General features: G+C 43.9%; 1 protein-coding gene across 1 annotated transcript in view; it reads right to left on the bottom strand.

Moving 5' to 3' along the window:
* Positions 1–21,951, bottom strand: part of lingo3a (leucine rich repeat and Ig domain containing 3a) — a 33,954-nt gene that overhangs the window by 4,544 nt on the left and 7,459 nt on the right. The gene's annotated exons all lie outside the window — the stretch shown is intronic.

The following is a 21,951-nucleotide window of genomic DNA, read 5'->3' as shown; positions in this document are numbered from 1 at the left end:
CAAAGGACTGAGTCTGTATTCAGTTGAAACACTTTGAATTACAACGGGGGACGGTGCCTCACAAGCAGGCAGGTTTTAAAATCATATGCCAGAACTCACACAAAAAAAACATTTTTTTTTTTTAATGATGTTGTTTTCCTGTCTGAGTGTGAATGTGAACGGAGAATTTGAAAATATTGTCTATTCATAAGACCTCATGTGAGACATGTTGAAATGCATGAAAAAGGAAAACAATTGCAGTCTCTCTAAAGCCTTTATAGCACTGCAAAACGGTCCATTTATAGTGTGAGGAAGCAGCATATTCACGAATAAACTCTCTGTAGGAGCAAATACCAGCATGTAAACAGCCTGAATAAAATATGAACGTGCCAGCGAGCAATCCAATCAACAGACTGGCTCGTACAGCACCGTATATGCAGCCGCCATGTCTTTGAGGAAACGCCGGACGAGGTCAGCCGGCGTAGCAGAAGGCTACGACTCAGTGCATCACAATAGCTCGGCCCATCACATCATCTGCATAAGTCTCTGAGGCATGAGGCTTATCATGAGGAGGCCGAGCCGCCTATGGGTTTCAGATGACACATACGGACATGCACATGTCTGCTGCTGGGTGTTGGCAGCAGAATGGTAATCCCGTGGTAAACCCATTGTGAAATACCAGCTAGTGGGACGGAAAAATACCTCCAGAAAACATCTTCCATACGCCTCCGTTGTTGATTCGTGAGGCTGTGTTAACGCATATTAAAAAGGCCACAGCGACTACACATGAGGAGGTCATCGACCCACAAAGTGCTGGTTATGTCAGTAAGATGACAGGAAAAATGAGCTTAGAGACACAATTGTGTCTAAAACACTTTTAAAACACTTCTGCTTTTCTATCCATATCTATGATAAGGAGACCGTGTTTTAAATTCCCACTCGCTGCTGCTACAGATGACTTCATAACAGATTTAAAGTCCCTCACCTCTTTGCATGTTCTGTTTTATAATTCACCCTGCCTCAGAGAGGCATATTCCCATTAGCCGGTCTGCCACTGAATGAAATTAACTGTCTGAAACACGAGCAGAACTGTCTGATAGGAGACTGGTTTAAAACGAGCAGAACAATGTTCATTTAAATCATTTAAAGACACCGAATATGAACATTTCAGATTTTTACCATTAGTCATATCAAAAAGAAAGAAAAGACAGCAATGCACGCTGCCAACACACACATGTCAGACTGCCTGTCAGGCTGACACTTAACCCTTCACACACCTTGTATGTCTCTGGGGTCGAACAAAGCTCACTAGAAAAAGAAAAATATGCTCCTAAAGGCATTCCTTGAGGTTTGGTTCATGCTTTATAAATGAAAAGACAACAGCTCAGGCACAAATTTTTGCCAAATTTCACAGATTCTTTTTTTTTTTTAAAGAATCAAAATTGATGCAGCAGAACTAGAAATATTGTTGTTTTTATTCTACACATTCTTCTTTCTTGTCAAAAGCAGGATCCTACATTACCCATAATGCAGCGTGTTTGTTGATCGTTTTAGGTAAATCCATACCCCCGGATGTTTTTTTTTTTTTTCATTTTAAAAATACGTTTTAGTATTCATCCCTAATAGACACCGACTCAAGTGATGCAATTTATCAGACTTTGAACAACAATGTGACAAAATCAATTTACAATACGTTCCCCTTGCGTGACATGACTTCGGCCTTACAGTATCTGAATCATGTTTGATTTGGAGTTTGACATCTTGATTGGAGGAAACTGGCTTATATTATGTGAGCGCCTCGAAAAAAAGTCATAAAACTGCACATGCACTCAGATATAGTGTCATCTGACATCAAGATATTGTTAATATATAAGGTTGAAAACTGAACAGCAGGTGGGCGATGACTGATACAGTAAGCACAGACCTCCTCCTCTTCCACCCCCCCCCCCCCCCCCCCCCGAAAAATGTCGGTCACATGGGACGGTTTTCCGAACCCATATCTGGTAGCAGTAATAAGCCCAGAGGCCCCTTGGCCAGCTGATGCACCGCAGGTCTACAGCAGGTGGATAGAGCAGTGTGCACTGTATTGTATACCACATGACCCCCCCTCCCCTCCCCCTCTGTGGTACTACTGTTACCTGGTAGTAAGCCGAAGTCAAAAATAACTGCTGTAAGCTTTGATCACGCAGCAGGAGTGCAACAGCACTCTTCCCCGCTGACCTTCGGCCGATGCAGGTGGCAGAGGGCAGAGCCGAGGTGCTAAGAGAGTGAACGCCGGCTTCCTCCGGTCCTCCTATTGGTCCTCTACTGAACGCCGGCTTCCTCCAGTCCTCCTATTGGTCCTCTACTGAACGCCGGCTTCCTCTGGTCCTCCTATTGGTCCTCTACTGAACGCCGGCTTCCTCCGGTCCTCCTATTGGTGCTCTACTGAACGCCAGCTTCCTCCGGTCCTCCTATTGGTCCTCTACTGAACGCCAGCTTCCTCCGGTCCTCCTATTGGTCCTCTACTGAACGCCGGCTTCCTCCAGTCCTCCTATTGGTGCTCTACTGAACGCCAGCTTCCTCCAGTCCTCCTATTGGTTCTCTACTGAACGCCGGGAACCGGCACTGAAGTTCAGTTATGTAAAAGCTCGTCCTGGGAAGTCACCGGGCCGAGCTGCTCCAGCTACGTCTCGCAGGCAGAATCAATATGCAGCTCGGATATAAACTGCAACGCTGGGATCAGCTTCGAAAAGGACAATACTGTAGGTGTCTAATGTTGTCATGGAGACGCCTGCACCATCTCCCTTAACAGCCCCCCCCCCCCAACTTCTCCTCGTCTGTTATTTTCCATATCCGGCTGAAACACACCTGTCCACTAGACTAGCTGGCCTTTTCTTTTATTAGCTCCTTGGTAAATATCTAGTTTGTTTTTCTTCATGCATAGTTAATAGAGTCAGTATGATAGCAGCTGGTTTCACGACTCCTGCCGCATCGGCGTCTGCATTTACGTCCTGCTTCCTGTCACCTGACAAAAAAACCTGACAAACGACAAGGAGACGCATTATACGTGAAATCATTGTCAGTATATACTGTGCATATATCCAGGAGCGTTAAGACAAAAGGTCAGTTTTCTTTACCTCATCAGATGGTTGCCAGGCAACATTTTACCAGTCCAGTACTTTATAATAGATAAAGTACCTGAAGTAATGTTCTATTCTGGAAAAGCCTGGATATTTATACCCAGGGGTTTGAGTTGAATCATCTTGTTTGTGTTAACATTGTGTTATGCTGGGCACCGCTGTCGACGGTAAACTTCTACATGTAATGAAGGTGAAAGGGTTTAAAGAGACACTGGATCCGTTCGAGTGCATGAAAGTCGAACCGATTATTTCCTTAAAAAGTTCCAGAATCAGAGTGTATTAAGCTCGGAAGCTGACTTGTCATTGTACGACAATCACAGGTGTTACTAACAACATTCACAATGGATCCCTGCTATACAGGTGTCTGCCGTGAAAAAGGCCTTTGAGCAAAAAACTCTCTGAAACCTCTAAAAGTGACGGCCACTTTTCCCCTTCAGAGAAAATGTAACTTAAGTGCAAGTGTGAGCTGTCAGTTGTGTCCTCGTAAAATCACATGGTACATTAACATAAACACGTGAAAACAGCTTGGACACACATGGGACATCCTTCACTGGGAACGACAGGAAGACGGCCGAGTGACAGAACGCGAGCGCCGATCAAAGAACGGCTTCACAGTGATGTTGTTGCTCTCTAGATGCTCTAAACTCACACTTGCATTGTGATACAAATTTCAGGTGACGCGACAAGGAACAAAATTAATGTCGCCTGAAGCATTCAGACACTTAAAAGGGTCTTATTATGAAAAGCAGGCTTTCTCTGGTATCTACCCCTAACTGGTCCTCCCCAAGCCTGTCAACTCCCAGAAGGAGGAGAACAAGCAACTCCTGCATGGTCTCTGCAGCGCCCCCACTGGTACAACGGAGCTCCTACGGGCTGTTCAGATTCAGCTCACGTCGTTACGTAATGAAGGGAGTCATTTGGTCGAACTCCTCTGATGATAGGAGATATCTCCTTTTATAGAGGCCACAGCACAGGAATCCACTGTTTCGGTCAATGATTAGTTCTGGAGTTGAAGATAGCTATGACTTTCCATCCATCATTTAGGAACATTTAGTATTAAAATGTAAATGAAGAACAGCTTATTATCTGAATATCTCACAGTCATGTCCATATAAATGAAACATATGCCTCATATTACAGATTAAAACGCTTCGTACATGCCTGGGTAATGGCAGTAAGCACTCCTTAGTCAGGTGCTGATGGAAACAACTGGGAATATGAATGATGTTATTAAAATGTAATTAAAGAGAGGAGCTGCTGTTGATGCTCCCATTCTCATGATGGGCTGCTGATTAGTTGTTCGTCGCATGCTTATTGCAGACCCCATCTTTAACTGAAGACATTTCTGTATTCAACTCACGTTTAAACTTTATTTTTAAACACCAAATCACAATTGATCAAATGCATTGAACAGCAAAGACCGCGCTGGTGGATATCGCTGATGTTTTTAGGTTCAACCGCTTTGGTTCAGACTGAAATAACTTTTGCAGGAAATGACCCTTCGCTTAGTCCCGCCCCTTGAATGCAGCCTGGCCAATCGCAGCGTAGCATTGGTCAGCTCTGACCAGGTCTGACAACTAACTGTCTCTGCTCCATAAACGCTTTTGCTATTTCAGATTTTCTTCATTTTCAGGCTGGTTTTGTGTATTTATAGCGGGTTAAACGCTCCGGGGGCAAATGTAATGTCGATACGCGCTACCCTGAGAGGTTGGAAATATACGTCAATAAAACATTAATGTTTCTACTTCAAATCCTGTGGAGCTTTCATCAGCAGGGAAGGTTAGAACAGCATTAACTACGCTGGTTTTGCTTTTTATACTTTGTAGGAATTAATTAAGATTTACCCGGCTTTACAGGATGGTTCATTTTTACACTGTGTTCTGTCGGCTTTAGTTTCTTTTTTTCTTTTTGACCTTATTTCACTGCTGAATCTCTTTGACATCTTATATATTTATCCTTCATGCTCATCTTGTAGAACCTTCTGTAGACTTCTCTCTGCAATTGCTTTTCGTCCACCCTAAAATGAGATAATATTTATTCAGGGAGTAAAGTTAATGAGAGTGGGCTCCACGGTAGCTCTGGGGGAGACGCGGGGGGGCGCGGCTTATGGCAAAGGGTCAGTTACTTTGACATTTCATACAGACTTCCATGGTTTCTACCCTGATGACTTTTTCTCAAGAAAACGCCACGACATTTGTTTTAGGTGAATTGACTGCCATGCTCCCCCCTTTTTTTCTTTTTACTATTTATTATTTTGTCTCCCTCAGGATGAAATGTTACAATACCTTAACATTTTATAGGGCCATCATAAGGTCAAATTAGTTATTTATGATGAACGGTGAGCATGCTAACACACTAAACTAAGATGGTTAACATTACTTACTTACTAAACATTGGCATGTTAGCATGCTGATGTTAGCATTTAGCACTGTTCCTCAGAGCCTCACAGATCATGGCTGCAGACTTCATCTTGTTGAATTTACTTTTTACTGGTATTGGTGTTTTTATTTCTTTCTGATTTCTGATCTTTGTGCTCCAAAATTAAACATGTATTGATTTGAATTCTCATTCATTATAAATGGACTCTAAATAGTTAATTGCTTAAGTGGTATGCCATCTGACAAAAATGAAGTGATGCTCAGGTCCTCCTCCTCTGCAGCTACAATCAGCGTGGGTCGTCCTGAGCTCTGAGTCTGCACAGTGCAGGTGGCAGAGTGGATGACCTGGTATTCATGTGTTCTCTGACCGCAACACAATTAGCATCCAAAACACAGCGGATACCCAGCGAGTTAGAGAGAAGTGTGGCCTTTGAGCCAAAAAAAAGAAGAAGAAAAGTGCTGGGTTATATAGCAACAGAGCCAGATTTAGACGGTAAAGTGGGCTGTGAAGCTGCAAGGGCCGAGGGCTCGGTGAAATGTCTCCCCCCTCCTCCCATCACCACCTCTCCCTGCACAAACCAACTCATCTTTTATTTCTGAGACCACCCGTACTACCGGTTTGCCTCCATTCCAGCTTCTTTTTCTTTAAACAGAAGCTATTAGCGGCTTGAAAGACAGCAAATTACGCTAATGGGCCTTATGCAAACGCTGTGAAAAAATAATAGATGGCGAGGCCCCTTCATGTCTCGGCATGAGGACATTAGGATGGGATCAGACAGAGGGCACTGCTGATGCTCGGCCAAACCGTAGACATTAAACACGCGCACACCCAATTAACGGATGCATAACGCTTCTCTAATAAGCTGTAAAACGTGTGTGTGTGTGGGGAGAGACATGCAGCCCAGCAGCTTTGGTACTTGGCATGTGTGAAACAATAATCTATATATTTCATGATCATTTTAAAAGAGTAGTAAGCATGGAACGATATGAAAATGTCCTGTCACGATTATAACTTTACCACATTCTACCTCACATTTTCTCAAAAACAGCCGTCATAGTTAGACTATTTTCAGCCCTGGATTACTTCGACATTTGGTGCTTTTGTGAGTGTTTCCGGCATGCACGACGGTGAATGTGTGATGCACTGAAAATAAAACCACAGTGTTCATGTTACTCATAATGAGGGAACATGTCCGCCAGTGCAACAGTGTGTGGTTGGTGTGTTTTTTAATAGTCTGCTGACAATAATGGAATTCTGTGGCACAATAAAATAAGTTATATCTAGCTTTGGATGCACAGACAAATCTGGGTTTTTGGATTTTGTTCTTTTTCGTGGGCCGGGAATAAGAAAAACAGACACTGCCAGACTCATCCTTTACCATCATGAAAAGAGATCCCTGTACAGCTCTATATAAAACCATTCAAATACAAGCTTATATATAACTATCTACTGATCTATATGTATGTGTGTGTGTGTGTTATTTATAGTAAAAAAAAAAAGAGCAGAACAGAGGGGGTGACTGCCAGACCGGTAATCATGCTGCAGGTGTAGGACACAGCTGACAAAGGAGCAGGATGTGTGTTTGAGTGTGTGGGTGGAGCCAAGCGCTCTCCAGAACGGCGAGCAGAGGCGTTACATCCACAAAAGGCTCCTCAAATGGCTGCTCACGCCGATACCAACCATGCCCACTCATTGCACTTTACGTAAGTGTGTGTGTGTGTGTGTGTGTGTGTGTGTGTGTGTGCGCGCTCCCACCAGAGAAAACACATTAGTCATGTACACCGAGGAAAGCCATTGTCAGTGTCTATCACTCCGTGTGGGGAGACCCTGAAGCCCCTGGCAGCGCGCGGTCCAGGGAACACACACACATACTCAGACAGACCATTACTTACACACACACACACCCCCACACACCCACAAACCCACACACACACGCTCACCTGATGAGAGAGAAAGTGACCGACAGAAAAACACGGAGTTGCTTGTCCACTTTCACGACCCTGTAAGTTCCACTTGGCGGTCTGGTGATTGATGGGTTAGTAGCGGCAGGGCCACGGCTAAGAATAGACGCATGAGTGCGTGTTTGCGTTTCCGTGAGTATATATGTGTAAGTGTTTTACCAGACGCTGTGGACACTGAGATGACAGAGAAGAATGAGATACGAGGCATGGCGTGCAAACATTCCACTTATTAAACGTGGTTTTGTCCTCCAATGCTAACGCCGCCGCAGGTGAGTAATCAGACGTGTCACACATTTCCATAACACCACAGTCGGAATCATCTGAAGCTATTTTAAAAAAGGTGCCAAATGGGGATTTAATTATAATAATGGGTTACAGTGAGATCCTTAAATTGCACTTGGGTCCCTTGCAGAGCATGAGCAGTGAAACCGAAGGACACAAAGAGGTGATTAAGAATGTGTCTTGCCATGTGCCATGAATCTTTAACGAGAGAGAACTGTTACAGGGCTTATAGAAGTAAAAGGCTTCTATGAACAGCAGCTAAATAATTGATGATGCTCGGCTGCATGGTCGTGTCCCGCTGACATGGAGACTTTGACCTTACCTGCAGCAGCCGCAGCCCCAAAACCAACAACATCCAGCGGCAAACACATGATACTCTCAAACCACTGACAGCACTGATGGACATCATGGACCTACATGACGTATCATACCGTTACTGATTCACAACATTTTACTTACAAGGTCTGCGTTACATGTTTTTTAGACAATGATACACTCCTGACAGCTCGTAATATGTCCTTTTTTAAACACACACACACACACACACACACACACACACACACACACACACACACACACACACACACACACACACACACACACACACACACACACACACACACACACACACACACACACACACACACACACACACACACACACACACCAAGACAAACATGATTAAACAAGAGGCCCACAAGCTGCTAAATGTCTCACAATGTTATGCATGACGTTCTAAAGATAACATATATGCTAATGAGCTCATTCATCATGCTAATTAATGTGAATGTGTATTATGAGAGGCAGTGTCTGCATGATCGATATGTTTTTTTGACCAATTTCCCCCCAGGGATCAATAAAGTTTTTCCTTTCTTCCAAGTACTTAAGAGAGATAACAGGCGTTGTTTTTCCCTTATTAATATTCAATTCAGTAGAAAGATGCTCCAAAATCTAATCTGATCATCTGGTTGCCAAGGGGATTGAATTGTTCTTGTGTTCACTATGAAATTATTATGCAACATGCCAGAAAAGTCTTTAGTGCCCTTTCTTTGTTTCTCTCTTTCAAACAAAACTTTTCAAGTGTAAAGTATTGTAACCACGCTTATTATTCTGCACAAATGCGTATTTTAAGCTGCTTGTTTGCAACGGTTGTCTTTCGCTCATGGATGATTGCTTCACCACCACCAGAAAAGAAAGAGTGTTCTCACAATTTAGTATTTATTTATCTGAAAAGTTTGATAAAAGTTAAGGATGTGATAAGGATGTGCACAGATCAATAATAAACCTCATTCCATTAGAATAGTTTTCTATTAAAATACACCAGCAAATATCAGGTTAAGAGGAGAACAAGGTGTTTGACCCTCTATCCAGTATTGACACTTATCGATCATAGAGAGGCACGTTCATTACAGAGGATGCCAGTTTCATCAATAACAAACCACAATAGACCAGAATGCAATGCATCTTTGAGATGCGTTCCCCTTCTGGGAAGTACAAGAGATCAATAAACTCAGTAAAGCCCCCCAATGTAACCTTTCCTACTAAAGACGAAAACCAGATGGAATTTTTTTTGTCTTTAGTAGGAAAGGTTACATTGGGCTATCAGAACCGGGACAAATGACTGCAGGAATCCCCGTGATTAATGATCAGCCGATCAGCCGTGATTTAAACATGTCACCCTTTTCTGACAGAATTTGGGGCTGAGATGACAAAGAAGCCGTCCATCTTCTTCCAAACGGCGCTTGAAATCCGGTCCAAATTAGTCTGGAGTCACATGTGAGACACCAGAAAAAGAAAACTGTAAGGCACACTCGTCGACTCATGGGAAAAGAATGTATTGGCTATTTTTTTTAGGGTTTTCCCACGTTTAAAAAAAATGTATGTACACGTTAATTTGGTGGAAAAGGGTATAATATTCACACGGCACATGGCAGAGGTGAAAATCAGAACAATCAAAAGTTAATTCTATCACTTCCACACACAAAAATGATGTCCCTAAAATGATCACGTCTCCTTGGGATAGTAATATATCCTGTTATACTGTACACTTAGATAAACCCCTGATTTGTGTCCAATTTTATAATTTGTCCCCTTAAACTTCAAAAGAACTACAGATTAGACGACTTCTCCGTTTATTAATCATGGATATACGTAATATGAGAGCTGGGGCAGTAATGCCACAAATGCACTCTCATGACAGGTTCTCGTATAGTTTATTCTTTTAATCAATTTGTACCGAGGCATGTTCAGAGCTGGAGGATAAAACAAATATTGGGGTTCCTAACCAAAACACTCCCACACAATCCAAACGCTCCAAGCGCAGTCAGCTTGAGTTAAGATGAAGGGATCCGTGGCTCAATGGAACATTAAGTTGGACGCCACTCTTTGAGGGGCCAGAGGCCGTCACTGTAATGCAGGGTGACACGTCCTCCTCCGGTTGAATATACACACTCAGTGATGCCAGTCGGGCCTTATAGACCCTGAGCAGTATTATCGGATTGACACACAACCTAACACTTTCATTAGCAATGTTCTGTTACAGTAATTCATTACTGTGCTCCATCAATTTAGGCCTATTACATGCGTGGCAGACTTATTTATCCTGCGCTTGTTTATTTCAAGGCCTCATGGGACTTGAGAGCTCACAGTGAGTAGACTAATGATGATTAAAAAATCCAATTATAGTCATTAATGATTCAGATTTAATATCTGGTATTTTATCATTTAGCCCATCTATTACATCAACAGCCATTTCTTTTTCTAAATGTGACTAAATATTGAATATTTATTATTAAGTCTTTCTGATGGGATCCAGTCTATAAGAATGGTATAGTTCATATTTTTAGAAAATAAACATTCTTTGCCAAGAGTTCAATACAGCTCTCATGTCAGTACGGTATAAGTGAAGCTGGAGCCTAGAGGTTAGCTTAGCTTAGCATAAAGACTGGAAACAAATGGAAACAGCTAGCCTGGCTCTGTATGAAGGTTAAAAAATGCAGACAATACAACCAAACACATGGGTGATGCATGCATTGCTAGATGACTTATATAGCGTGGGCTGTTTGGGTGGAATAAACACGAACAGCAGTCACATTTACACAAATGACCCAGGATGAAAGCTCCCTTTGCTCCGTCTGAACATGCCTTAAAGGATCAGTGTGTAGGATTTGATGGCATTTAGTGGTAAGGTTGAAGATTGCATCCAACTGAATCACCCCTCCCTTTCCAAGCGTGTCCTGTAACTGTGGTGGAGTCTTTGGCTTATCGGATCTTGGCAACTATAGAAACGTGGCAGTGCAACGTGGTGGACTCTGAAGAGGAGCCGCTCTCTATGTGGATAGAAACGGCTCATTGTCAGGTAAAAACATTACATACAAATAGAAATTTGGCAGTAAACAAAAATATAGATAGATCCCCCTAAATCTGCTCCTTTAAGAGATATTCTAGAATGTTAAACCACATTCTTTTCACATTCTCTCAATGTTTGCCAATGTTTCCAGTAAGTCAAGCTCACGGGTTCAAGCTTCATATTCAGACAGACCGACATGAATCTTCTCATCTAACTCTTGGCTGACCAGTGAATACCGTAAAAGTGTAACTAATAGCCTGGGATTATATTTGCTTCAATCACTGAACTCAATCTGCCTTTATTTGGGACAGGCATCTAAATGGGACGGGCCTTTAACTCCTTTTGCTCAGCAAAGATGGGAAATAAAAATGAGGCAATCAAATAACGCATCAATTCCAAATCACTCATGTGATCTAGCTCTGAGACTTTTGGCGACGCTATTTTTGCAGCACCCAAAGATTTACGACACCCGACATAGCGACATAACTCCTCTCTTGATCCTCTTAAAACCCACCTGCCCATCAACATAGAGCGTGTTTGGCAAACTAAAAAGGGAAAGGTGGCACATCATGCTGCAGGAAGAAGAGAAAATATTGTTTATGTCAGTTAAAGTGCATTTTTGCGTTTGACGAACGAAGACAGTGAGCAATGGTCTTCACATGACAAATAATCACAACTTAATGTTCTGACTCTGACTGATCGGTGGATTCTTACCGACTAAAGGAATATAAATTATAGAGGAAAGGACACAGATTCAGAATTAATGACCGCTGTAAAAGGGTCTACAATGCCGGTAAATCTGAATGAATTATACTTAGGTGCGGATGGTTTCCGTGAAACGAGCCGAGTGATTAAATTGAGAACCTTTCCGATGTGACAATGTGCAAAATGTCCATATTGACAAATGTTAAACGGCGAGTAAAAGAGACTTAAGGCCATTTTGCTATCACTCATTTTAAAAGTGTGTGTAAATCTGTGTGACTTAAATGTCAGCACATGCCATTTTGGTACAAAAAAAAAATGAAAGGACACATGGAGTCGTCTGGAAGACTTGGACAGGACGGGATACGGGTGTCACAGAGGAACCACGACACCCGTCAGCCGCCCGTCTGTCGGCCAGCTCCTCATGTGGACAGGCTGCCACTGGCATCTAGCGCATTAAATGTCCATCCTGTCTTTAAGCCTGTGTGATCAGAGCATGTCAGTCAGCCGGCCGGCCTCCCCAAGCAGCCTCTCGGGGTCCTTACACGACCTCAGCAGGGATGAGCAGTGACAGACCACCGGCACAGAGAGGGCATGATTGGAGGTATTGGTTGAAGGGAAGGATTGTTTGTAGTCGGCGAACAGATCAAATGACATTTGTCCTTGTCCAAATCTTTTGGGGCTGGTTTTAAAAGGAAGGGAAATAGAAATGTGTTATAAGGTCGCTGGCCTGATTGTGTCAGGTAGCAGTAATTGAGAGCATAACACAATAACAAAGGCATCAGGGCCCATTTAACTATGAGATTTGTGCCCTTGAAAGCATGGTGAACAAATAGCGAATGTGATGACTTGGAATTTACACCCATTACTCTCATAACTTTAGGAAATGGCTGGTTGTCAGTCCCTCTGTTTGTATGCATGGCACCTGTTCAACCTATTACTGTATACACTCTCTTTTATATCCATTATGCTGCCTATTTCTGTTGTATTCCCTCCTTTCCAATTTGTTCACACACAGAAGACCCAGATAAAGTCAATACATCATCCTGCATCAATGTTTATGACAAAATAAACAAATACTGGGGGAATTTCAGCACAGTTATGCCATAAAAAAGAAAGTCAGACGTAATAAATCAAGAAGCGAATTTCAGTCTCTAACAATATTACCCCCAGAGAAGTGATTTTCCTTCCAGGCATGAGTATAACCTCAGGTCAAAGGTTAATACGAGTCATTTTCACAAGCAGCTCAAATGACCAGCTACTGTTTTAGCAGCCAACTTTAAGTGCTACATAAACACAGAGGAGTCCCAAATGTGACCTCATTTGTCTCTGAATGCACAACTACAGCCGTTAATCGGGATCCCAGAAGCACTTTGCAGTTTCCACTTCGATGTATGGCACAGAGACAAGGACCAGAACCACAAAGTCATCAAGAGGTGGAGGTGAGCGTGATCAGTATCTCCGCTGGCATGCATTCCCTGCCTGGCTGGCTTCGTCTGCCGCGTCGCCAGCCATCAGCTCGGCCCAGGCTCTTTCCATGCCAATTGGCTCGACTCTCGCGATCCCCGCCACATCCAGAGAGGCAGAGACGGGACACTTTAGGCCGGACTCACACATCACACTCATTTAGTCCTTCGCACATCACATCATCCCACGCACAGACACAGATTTACGTGTTCCAACTCACACATGGAAACGCATGAATGCGCAGAGTAACAGAAACAGACAGCCAGGCATGCGGGCATATTCAAACCCCGACACACACACACACACACACACACACACACACACACACAGTCCACAATCTGCAGAGGAATGTGTGTGAGTTGTATTAAAAGGTTAGTGTCTTGGGGACACTGACCTTTAGAAAATCCTTTTGTTTACCCACATCTCTGGATGGAGGGCAGTTAAAGATCAAGGTATAACGGAAGAGGAGATAAATAAAGTATTGCATATCACGTACGTAGCAAAAAATGTAAACTCTCACTTTATATTCTGACTCCAACACATTCCTTGTCCTTTTCAGCCCCTCAAGGTTGAGAGACTTGTGAAAGCATCATAAGCCTAAATCTGCTGGAGCCTGCTCTAATCCTCCTTGAAGCCCGCAGGCTCTCCATGTCCTTCTCATTGGCTTCATTAAAAGGATCCCTGTCCTTTCTACTTCCCTTTCACTGCCTGCTCATCAACCGGGCCAATTACAACCGGTTATCTGGAGTCAACTGAGTGTCTGAAGGGGGGGGGCATGCATGCACCACTCCTTCCTCCTTCCTCCCAGAGGGAAAGTGAGACACGTTATCTGGGATGTATGAAGCGATGCTACTCACGTACGGTAGGAGTCAAATGCAGGGGCAGCAACAGGGCGCTCATTGTGTAACTATATACAGTGCATTGAGCATCTAGAGATTCCTTTCTCAAACTTTTTTTTACATGATTGGCGGGGTTAGAGTTTCAGGCGGCAATCTAATACTGCCCCTGAGGTCCCTTGAGAAAGAAGTCTGCCTAGTGGAGCGAGCTAGCGAGGCTGCAAGGGGAGCGGTGTGCAAATTGAAAGTAATCCTCGGGCCTGGCCGGCGGTGCTGCTACAGTCGCATCTATTCATAATTCATCACCCGACAGCAGTGAGGTGGAGAAAGTTCTGTCCGTGTAATAAACCAGGAAGAGACATCTTTGAAAGGCGCTGATGGAATCAGGCAGATCAGCGTCTGCCGAAGGTCCCAGGTGAGAACAGTATTTCTTATAAGCAGTGAGACAGATGGAGCAGATAGCTGAGACTCTGCGTATTTCACATCATATTAGTACCGGCGGCTGTCCATCCACTCGGTTCTAGAGATTAGCTGACTGAGCCACTGTCAGTCTAACACGAACCGTCAAAAGCCTAATGAGATAACATCCGAGCATCGCTAGCCAAGACTTTTATAACGAGACGCCACATTTCCTCCAACTGGAGCCATTTAAGCTTTTTTACCCGCATGACAGAGGGAGTCAAACTACTCAGTCCTCGAGTGCAGATTTGATTTGGGCCACCAAATATATTTTCAGATTTTCATCCATAGTCTTTTATTCTGCATCATCTGCAGCACACATTTGAGCCACATGACTTAATGTTCTTATTGTTCTGATAATTGTCGCTTAATTATAACATCAAAGCTAAAATGAAATGTACTGCAAACACTTTGGACTAGAGGGAGCCTGACTCAGCAGTTGGAAGTTACCGATTTCTGATTACAAGTAAACGCAGCATCCTTCCGTGAGTGGCTCACCTGGGAGACCAACCGCTGCTGACTGATGGAAAAAGCCACTCATTCTGAATTTTGCGTGGGAATGTCACCACAGACATGGAGATCCTATTTATGGACAAAGCAGCAAATACAAGCACTTTCATTAGTGGGTCACATGATCAACCACCATTGTTTTAACTCATTCTTTGATAGATAGGAACTTTAAAGACAATGAAATACATGAAAATAGCACAACTTTAAGCTTTTCGTCGAACTAAAAAAGACAGAATAAGCCAATTTCCTAAAATGTTGAACTATTCCTTTAAGAACCGAGAAAAGGGTGGACAACTGGAAAAGAGTAGGACTTCAGGCTGGCATACATACACTATACAGATACAGTATGTTACCTCTAATGTGAAATAAGGCATTATTAAGCCCATCACGATTAGAAATTTGAAGCCGGCTTTGTCTGTGACAGTCCAACTGTAACATGATGCTCGCTGGCATTCCTGACCTCTCCTTCGCCCCTCTCATTTTCATCTGTCTGCACCGACCGAGCTGAACAGGCTCTTCATCTCCGCTGAAAAGCGAGGAAACGCAGTGCTGCGTATTTTGCATCTATCATGTCATCTCATGTGGTTCATCTCATTAAATCCCCTCTGAATCTGAGGAGGTCTGAGATAGTTGTCAAAATCCATCTCTCGTAAAATCTGCTTTAAAACAAGTGAACACAATATCAGTTTTCATTTGTAGGATTTCTCTTTTGTCCTCTCTTACAGGACAAGTTTAAAAAGCCAAACTAAACATACTAATTAGGGGTGGGACGATACGGGTAACTCACGATTCGATACTGTGACGATATTTGGCCCACGATAATGATAATATCACGATACACGATATCTGCGATATTCGATATATTGCAAGAAATTTCATCAACGATATATCACGATATGTGACTGAAAAAGAAAAAATAAATTCCAAAACTTCGTACAATGTACAAATGAATAAACACTGTCCAGCTGGACACATTAAAGTGCATGAACATTAATAACATGTCTTATGTAAACCAGGACAGTGCTTTCTGATACTGAAAAGTCAGTAGCAACTTGTTTTATGTAAACTTGGGCCCGTTTTAGTTTAACAATAGCTAAACAAGATAAGAATTACATCAGAATAAAATGAAATATTGGGCACATTTCAGTATGCAACCAATTATGTGCAGAGTTATGTTCACCCATCCAGTACCTGGGAAGTCGGGCCTCATGCCCTCAGAGCTGGGTGAAAACCGCTTGGAGCTCACAGCAACACCGGGCAGCACACGGCTCCGCGGATCCACACATGCGGACCCTGGCGGACGGTAAACACGCGCCGCCTGGAATCCTGCCCGTAAATAGGCAATCGAGCCCGGCCGAAAAGTGGGTCTTCATGCCCTCAATGCTGTGTGAAAAGCGCTTGAAGCTCACAACAGCACCGGCCAGCACACGGCCACACTTATGCGGCGTTCACACCGGACGCGATAGACGCGAATACAATCGCGTGAGACGCGCGCCGCTTGATCATTTTGGATTATTCGCTTCATTCGCGCATGACGCTCATTTTTGAACCGGTGCTGCTCTAGCGGGGGAAACGAGGGGAGCCGGCGGGTCACGTCGGCGGACCCTCGTCGGCGGACCCTCGTCCTCCGCCTCGGGGTACCCGATGCCAGAGTCCGTGAGTCCATGAGCCTCTAAACTCTAGCGCGCCGCACGGAATCCTGCCCGTAAATAGGCAATCAGACCGGGCAGCAGGCGCCCCCCGCGGATCCGCTCCGGAGAACCGTAAACTCTTAGACGCACCGACAGGAGTCTAAAAAAACCCGTAGACCCAAAATATCGATATTTGCCGTCAGTGTATCGATTTATTTATTGCGACAGAGAGCACAACAATATATTGCAATATCGATTTTTTTTCCCACCCCTAATACTAATGGCAAAAAAAGCCAAAATAAAAGAGGCTGTTTTGAATATTTTACTTCTCCTTCCTCAGAAAAGGCCGTTACATTTGGAGAACATGAATCATTACATGCTGAAAGGTTTTAATCCTCCAAAGATAAACCGTTCTCCAGAATTAACACCTGGCAACACCCACACTGCCATGGAAAGAGACACATCTCTCCTGTCTCTCTTGTATTTCAGTAATGAATACAAGAACATAAATCAAAGTTCTTAAAATAAAAAGTGGAACGTCAACCTATTTTTAAAAAAAGGAATAACATATCTAGATTCATCTCTTCATCTTTGTTCTAAATCCCCGTTTCCTAAAAACAACAACAAAAACACATTCAAATTGAATTCTTCATTTTTTACCAAAAGCAATCTTGCAAAAAATAGGGCACATCTGTGATCAGAGTCTTGTGATTGTGTACGGAGGTGGACAGAGCAAATATCCACAGGTGTGGCTGACCAATAATCATCCCTGTGTGACACGCAGGCAGCCGGTCCAGTGGATGGTGTGGGATTACAGCGTAATGACATGCTGATGAAAAGTACTGGGCCATGCAGCTCTGCCTATATTATGGTCTGTTGTCCATATTTCAGCTGAGCCTGTTTGTATGGCCTACTTCACTGTCCCTTCCCTCTAATCCTGTTGCCGTTGGAAACTGCCAAACTGCCCGGTCCACTTCCCACTTTCCCCAACTCCACTTTAATCTCGCTGCAGCCAAGAGAGCGGGCCCTGAATCGGTGACGGCCGACTGTCAGAAACGGCCGCGGCTAAACTGTGACCACGTTTGGGAGAAAACAAACAGGAAAAACTGAACAGGAAATTTGTTTTGTGCCAACATCTAATCGCTGAGCCTGATAAATGTGAGAATACTGATGTCTGGGATTCTGGCGTAATTATCCAAAAGTGTTAATTACAGGACGTATTCTGAAGCAATTATAGGCTCTCAAGATAATAACGAAGGCACCGGATCTGGTCTCACAGACACAGGAAGAGTCTCGTGGCACATCACAGCAGCTAATTGTTATCTTCAAAACGTCAAGCGTCACATTCAAGCTCTGCTTTTACAGGAATGGCTGCACAAAATCTGCAGAGCTCACTCATTTGTTAAATCATATATTTATCAGCTCTAACCCCGTTTTCCTTTTTGTGGTGATTAAATAATGACGGGATGCCTGTTTATAGCTTGGAGCCAAAGTAGAAGAACTAGTCAGATCTGTATCTGTGCCATGTCTTCTGAGAGATTAGCTAATGCAACAATGAGCTTCTTGTTAAAAGAAAAACAAAGTTGAGTGTCAGCAGAGAGAGAGAGGTGGCAGAGAAGAGCAGCATGACCATGGGGGGGGGGGGACAAAAAGGAGTCAACAATTTAAGGAAAACGGAGAAGAAAGAGAACGAGGATGCCTTCAAACATTTATTAGACACATGAAAGCAGGCGGTGATGCAAAACGAAATTGGAAATAGAAGCAAGGGAAGAACAGAGAGATGTTTTTGACAGATGAAAACCGAAAGCAGAGATGTGAGCTGGTTTAGGGAAGGTGATGAGGGATTATACATCCTGACAGAGCCATGGAAGGGAGAGAGCCTTAGAAATGGATTTGTGGAAAGTGAGGCACTTCAGAGGCACATAGACTGCGGCCGCGTGTGTGTGTGTGTGTGTGTGTGTCGTCAGATTGGTGGTTGACAGCCGCACTCTCTTATCTCTCAACTCGAGAGAGATTTCATCAACCGCTGAGTTGCTGCTGTCCGCGCTACAACTCTGACTAATAGGAGCGCCTAATAGGGGACAGGCAAGCTGACAGGAAAAAAAATCACAAATATGCACACATAAACTCTGCTGCATGCTGGGTTTGACACACACACACACACACACACACACCGACACACCGACACACCGACACACACACACACACACACACACACACACACACACACACACACACACACACACACACACACACACACACACACACACACACACACACACACACACACACACACACACACACACACACACACACACACACACACACCGACACACCGACACACCGACACACCGACAAACACAGCTGAGGCTCTGCAGGCTGTTAAAAGTGAACCAGGTTGTCAGCTCCTTTGACAAAGGATTAGCGAGAGAAAACAGAAGGAAGGTGGAGGAAGGAGGAGCAAGAGCAGATTGAGGGAGAAGAGAGGGAGGAGAGGCTGTCTCAACGGCTCTCCCTGAAAGCCTCCATGAGGAAGACGTGGATGAAGGGACACCAAAGAAGAGGGGTGTTGATGCTGTCTCTGCTCTTCACGGGGAACCTCAAATTCTGTGAAATCAAAGAGAATCCAAGACAGGGGCCTCAAATAACCCTTGAGGGGGAAATTTTACCCCAAAGCAAACGGCGAACGACCACGATAGCAGAGCAGGGGATGAGCAATCAGTGTCCTTAAAGGGGGATCGCCGTGACACGCCATCTCACCAAGACTGAGGCACGTTACGCCATCACGGTCATCTGGCATGCAAGGGGCCTCTTTAAAGTCTCTAGGTACAGCCATGGGCACTGAGTAATTGGGCCCTGCCCGCACATTAAACATAGATCTGTTCTGACATCACACAGGAACACAGCATCGGATGTACTGGGATGAAACAGCATGCAGGATGGAGTCAGAAACACACACTGCACCGCACCAAAAAAAAAAAAGGAAAAAGCCTGGTCCATGCAAACAGACACAACCGCAGCTACACCCCGACATAGAAATTATTCACAGCCTCTTTTGAAAGTGTTTACTCTGACATGCATGCAGCCTTCCAGACAGAGACAGTCATTGAAAGTGGTTTTGATGAGACGTTTCGATGGGAGACAAAAGCGAGAGGCGGCGGGAGGGTAAAAAAGAGAATTCTTTGAAAGAAAGCTATGGGTGAACACTATATGGGACGGGACAGAGGGAAAGGCAAGCAGGCAGCGTTTGTCTTGGGAAGAGACGAGGTGGGTTCTGACAGCCCGCTGCAGGCCGACTGTCATGCCGGCAGGATGATCAATGTTTTTCTAAGAAAAAATAAGAAATATGAATAATTCATCCCCGACCAATGAAAGGCTAGTAAGGATGAGAGGGGCTCAACGCCATCTCACTGCATCTCCACCAGGAACACGTAGCCCTGATGTCCAAGAGCAGCTAGTTCTTCACCTCGACGTGCAGCAAACAGCACAGATCAGGAAGTCTAGCTGAGGCAATGTGACACGCGGCGTTGAAAAGACATATTTTTGTACATATGCATGTGTGGAGATGTTCACAGACACAAAGATCTACAGATTGTGATCTACTCTGAAAAGCGTAACCCCATATGTCGGATGAAACAGCACGCGACCCGCCTACACAGATACACACAGAGTTCCAGCTATATGACGAGCGAAGCGAAGCCTCTAATGCCCCAAACAACGGACTAAAAACTGGCCACAGCTGGGAGTCAGTTCAAAGAAAAGATCCTCAGCAGAGCAGACTAGCTCTGATGAAACACCTCCGACAGGCGAATCAAATCCATACGCTCCTATGGAGAGAGAGAGAGAGATAGATAGAGAGAGAGGAAGAAGGCGAGGGAGGAAGAGATCTGTTAAGCAAAATCTCCTCACACCCATCTGTCATGGTCACACACACACACACACACACACACACACACACAGCTGCCCGATTTATTAGTTCAAATGATGGAGAAACAAAGCAAGGGGGAAGATTTCCTTCCAGGCTTGAACATCATTTTCAAAAAGGGAGGCTGGAAAAAGACTTTTGCCTTAAAAATGTGTTTCCCCTCTCTGGGGCTGCATGAAGAGACTCACTTCTCACATGCCGGGAGCCAGAGACGCTCACAAGTCATTCACTGCAAGTCCAAGTCTTTTAAGGTTGGAATGATCATCTGCTGCATGCCATCCGCTCTGCTTGAAACACTGCACAGCTAAATCCAAGGAATTCAAAACATATTTAGATCATCATTCCTTTAGCAATTAGCAGGATCTGCATTGATGGGCTGGTTGGTACATGAGTACGTTGAATAGGCTATTACAATGCAATATGATACAAGATTTCCTTTATACGGTGGTCATCATATCATTCAAACACTCCTTTTTTGGATTAATACGGCAGGCTCTGTAATTAAATCATCACAGACTTTCATTTTAATCAGTATCCCAAACTGCAAAGTTCCATATTCTCAAGAAACATGTAGGAGTGAAAACACTTTTGTTTCTGGTCAACCTAAAAGGTCACTAGAAAATAGCAACCCGGCTCAAATGAACATCCCCATAATGAGGTAATGTGTTAAATCCTTTGTCAGCTGGCAGATGGTCTTAACACCTTCCAGCTACAAGCTCAGAAGCACTAATCAACACAGCCAGGACAACAGTACATTCCTAACATGGTGACATCTCCTCATTATTAGGACATAGATTAGGGAGGAAGGGAATGTAATCCCTGCTGTGCTCAAAATCTCACCTGATGATGCAAATTATATTTTCCAACTGGCAGCAATCAAACTTTAAGTACATAGGTCAGCCTGTCAGTTTTCAGAGAAGTGAATTTGTCCACCAAACAAAATGATTGCGTGCAACAGAAGCCTGAAATAATCCACCACTTAACCCCCGTAAAACAGCGAGTTGTCCTTCTCACACTTTGGTGTATTACACAAACAAGATTCAATGTGTTTATTGGTGCACTTTAGAGGTACCAGGAGGCTGATTTTGCCAGTCAAGCTGTTTCCCCGGTTCCAGTCTTTGTGCAAAGCTAACCAGCTCCCTCCTGGAACAAAATTATTTACCATACTGACATGAGAGGGGTTGACTTACTCATCCAAGTCTCATCCAGATAACAAATAAAAAGGTATTCCCACAATGGTGAACTACTCATTTAGATGGTCACTGATTTGGACTGACACATGGAACGAGGCTTTTACACTCCAGTTTCATAACTATTCTTCTTCCGGAAAGCAAGCAAGCGAACAAGCA

The sequence above is a fragment of the Eutrigla gurnardus genome, assembly GCF_963514095.1.
Source record: "Eutrigla gurnardus genome assembly, chromosome: 6".
Lineage (NCBI taxonomy): Eukaryota > Metazoa > Chordata > Actinopteri > Perciformes > Triglidae > Eutrigla > Eutrigla gurnardus.
This window is presented reverse-complemented; position numbering and strand designations above follow the sequence as displayed.